This window comes from Nicotiana attenuata, unplaced genomic scaffold (genome assembly GCF_001879085.1).
Source record: "Nicotiana attenuata strain UT unplaced genomic scaffold, NIATTr2, whole genome shotgun sequence".
NCBI lineage: Eukaryota > Viridiplantae > Streptophyta > Magnoliopsida > Solanales > Solanaceae > Nicotiana > Nicotiana attenuata.
The window spans coordinates 1-4,428 of NW_017671169.1; positions in this window are offsets into that span (position 1 = coordinate 1).

The window sequence follows — 4,428 nt, forward strand, 5'->3', positions numbered from 1 at the left end:
AATCTTTTCTATATCATTGCGGGTGCCTTGCATTTTAGTTTTGAAAATTATTTTTCCGAAATAGCTTCCCGCGTTTTAGCTCACCTTATCACACCGCTTGATTTCAAGTAGTTCCCCAACTAGCAACACGCGTATCAAGCCCACCTTATCTCACCGCATGCTTTTTAACTCTAAAACTTTATACCACCGCATACGTATCAATATCACAACGTATCACAAATTGTACCTCAAGTGCCCATTATCACAAATGGCCAAAGAAATTGACAATAGCGGTATTTTCTCAATAAATAACCCACGGCTCAACCACAATGTTCACAAGAGTCTCAACAATGACAACCGAAAATGAATAACTCAACAAGAATAGTATTCCACACTTTATAACCGTGCCTCAATATGAATCATAGAATTTATAACTCAATACCAATTTCAACAACAAGATATTCCAAGAATTAAAACTTCAAATAAAGAATTCACGACTAAATAATGAAAAAGGAATGGAGGAAACAACAACTTCAGTTAAACATGTAGAGCAATTAACAAGTAAGGGATAAGACAAGTAGAACATGTAAAGATAGCCTAATGATGATGAATATAACATGTTAAGGTAACTCAATTAAGGTATGGAAGGAGTCTACGTAGCTAAAATCGGTACATTTCCACATTTAGCCCGTGTACTCACTCGTCACCTTGCGTGCATGGCTTTCACATATCACCATTATCACAAAACAACACCAATCCTAACCATGGAATGTTGTAATCAACTCAACCCGTGTGCCCAACTCTCACTATACGACCTTCCAGAATCGCGATTTAAACTGCCTACCCCGGTCAAAGATGATGGATACCGGCACGCCATGAACTCGGATAATCTCGCGAATATAGACCTGAGCCAGCTGCTCTGAAGAATAAGTAGTCATCACTGGAATCAAATGAGCCGAATTGGATTGGTCAACATATCCACAATCACCCATACTAAATCGAACTTCTTCTGAGTCTGTGGGAGCCCAACAAATCCATAGTAACCCGCTCCATCTAGCCTTTGAAGCAGTTCACCTGGCCGCTGATGCTCACACTTCACCTGCTGATAATTTAGGCATCGAGCTACATACTCCACTATGTCCTTCTTCATCCTTCTCTACCAATAGTGCTACCTCAAGTCCAGATACATTGTAGCGGCATCCGGATGACTGGAGTACAACGAACTGTAGGCCTCCTAAAGAATCAACTCATGAAAAACATCTAAATTGGGCACACACAGCCGACCCTGCATCCGTAACACACCGTCATCCCCAATAGTAACCTCTTTGGCATCATCGTGCTGAATTGTGTCCTTGAGGACCAGCAAACGGGGGTCGTCATACTGACAACCTCTGATACAATCATAAAGAGAAGACAAAGAAACCACACAAGACAAAACTCGATTCGGCTCCGAATCATCCAATCTAACAAACTGCCAAAGCCTGAACATCCAATTCTAATGGCCTCTCCGATGGTGGTATATATGCTAATCCAATTCAAATTTTGCAAACAAGTCAGATTTGACATCACAGATCTGCTCCAACTTTCGGAATTAGAATTCGACCCCTATATCAAAAAGTCTACTCTCGGTCAAACTTTTCAACTTTTGCCATTTCAAGCCAAATTCTACCACGAACCTCCAAATCACGATCTGAATGCGCTCCTAAGTCCAAAATCACCAAACGAAAAAACGAAACCGTCAAAAATCCAATCTGAGGTCAAATACTACAAAGTCAAAACATGGTTAAACCTTTCAAATTTAAAGCTTCTAGCTGAGAATCATTCTACCAAATCAATTCTAAATAACCTGAAAACCCAAACCGATGATTCACATAAGTCATAATACATCATACGGAGCTACTCCGCCCGAAAACTACCGAGCAAAGTGCAATTGCTCAAAACGACCAGTCGGATCGTTACAACTCATCATCGTGACGCATTTCATCTGACATGCATACTTCACATACAGGCATAGAGGTGCATTTCCTCAGGTTATACGATTTTTGTGATATTTATGGCTTCACATGCCCATTGACAAGTAGGCATCGAGATGTACTTTCCTTATGATATCTGAAATTGATTCTTCTTATCTATTGTTGAAAGTTTTTGGGAAATAAATTAAAGGTTTTTTGACTTACTCATATTTTGGTGATTTCGGTGAAGGATTTAGGTTTTACTATTATACTTGAAAATCATGACTATTATTTGTAACTATGAACGAGCTGAGCATCATATCTCTGAGTTATTTTTTTGTACCACTTTTATTATATTGTTATGAACTGTTGTTGGCTATTGGTATTGGACTCTGACCTTTGCCCCAGATTGTCACTACTTTCAACCTAAGGTTAGGTTTGTTACTTATTGAGTACATGGGGTCGGTTGTACTCATACTATACTTCTATACCTTGCGTGTAGATTTTGGATGCTGATGTTGATGTGTATGGCGGGAGCTGGAATTGAAGATATACCTGCATTCCTGTCATAGCTGCCGCTTGTTCTCGGTAGCTTTAGCATTTTAATCTATTCATGTATATTTCAAACATATGATGTATTTGTTTCATATCAGTTTTGTAAACTCCAAATCTTAGAAGCTCATGATTTGTACTACCAGTCCTAGGGAATTCTTTGTATAAAAGTCCAGTTGTATTATCATTTCTTCTCTTAATGAATCTTAGAAGCTCATGATTTACGTTCTCGGATCATTGTATGATATGCTTTAGAAAGAGGTTATAGTTCTATGCAAAGATTTTCATGAGGGAAATCATAGCGTCAAAGGTCCCATTCTCTGTTTCTCTGAACCCCAACACATCTAAGAGTTGAGATATGATCACTGCTGTGAAAATGAAGTTGGAAATGAGGAGCGTTGTATGATATGATTCTGAAACAGGCTGTAATTCTATGCAAAGCTTGCAATGAGGAAACTCATTACCTCAAAGACAAAGATTATGTTGTTGAGGTCCAAGCTTTGTCTCTTTGAACCCTACCATTAGTGCACACACAACTCTTCCGATGTTTCTCACTCTCATTCAAATTATCTTTGTCACGACCCAAATTCCATCCTAGGTTGTGATGGCCCCCGACACCGTTGCCAGGCAAGCCAACCCTAATTCAACTAATGAGTTCTTATTATTTACCAAACAAACCTCAACATTTTCTTAACAGCTAAGTTTTTAAATAGTCAATAATTAACAAAATTCGCTATAATATAGTTACATCCCAAAAATAATAGTCTACAGTATGTGCTAGGAACTAGTGTCACAAGTACTAGGGCAACTAGTAGAATATACAAAAGGAATACCACCATCCTACTGCCTGAAACAGAATAGACAGTACATAATAACAACAAAAGAGGAGAAACTTCGGTATGCTGCTGATCGGCTCAGAAGGGCAGCTCACGTGAGATCTCGACCAGGAATCAAGGAACGCGCGTCGGAGGGGTAACTAGATGCACCTGCATCAGATCCTGTACAGTTAAGTATAGAAGCGTAGTATGAGTACATAAACAACATGTACCCATCAAGTATCCAGTCTAACCTCGAAGAAGTAGTGACGAGGGATCGACTTGACACTTACTAAGGTCAATATCAATAATATATAAGGTTTACACTAAGCATGGATAGCATGTATATAATGAAACATTGTCAAAACAAGGAGCAACAATATATATATCGGATTCTAGTCATGGTCACATAATAACTTACATTTCAAGGCATTTAAAAGAGTAAAATCATGAGTGAATTCCACATAAATAACATGCACACATTATGTCGAGGTCGTACGGGCCGGTCCAACTAAATAATAAAAGTGTGTATACTGCCAGAGGGTTGAATGGCGCAACTATAGATGCATATATTTCTACTGAGGCGATCGGCCGATCCACAAATAGCAATTATTATCAAGAAGGCAAATAAATGCACATTTACAGTCAAATAAATTCATACAAGTTCTCAAGTAAGTGCGTACATTCGTTATATTTATTTTCAGTACCATATAATGTCCTAAGTGATCTCAGTAGCAAGCAAGAACGTAAACATTTGCAAGTATGGCATGATACGGGTCCTAAACTACCCGGACAATTAGCATAATAGTAGCTACGCACGGACTCTCGTCACCACGTACGTACGTAGCCCCCACAAACAATCACATACATTTATTTAATTCACCTAGGGTTTATTTCCTTCTTACGAGGTCAGAAAGGAGATCACCTTACTCCAAAGCTTACTTCTAATATCAAGAATGCGCTCAAACCCTAAATTCGGAGCTGAGCGATCCAAAACTAAACAAACGGGTAAGAACTAGTCAATACATGCTCTAGAGTTCATATTCTAACTATTAAAGAAATTTCCCAACCCTAAATACAAGTTTCCTAAAATCCATCCCCGGCCCACGTGGCCCGGGATTCCGGAAATT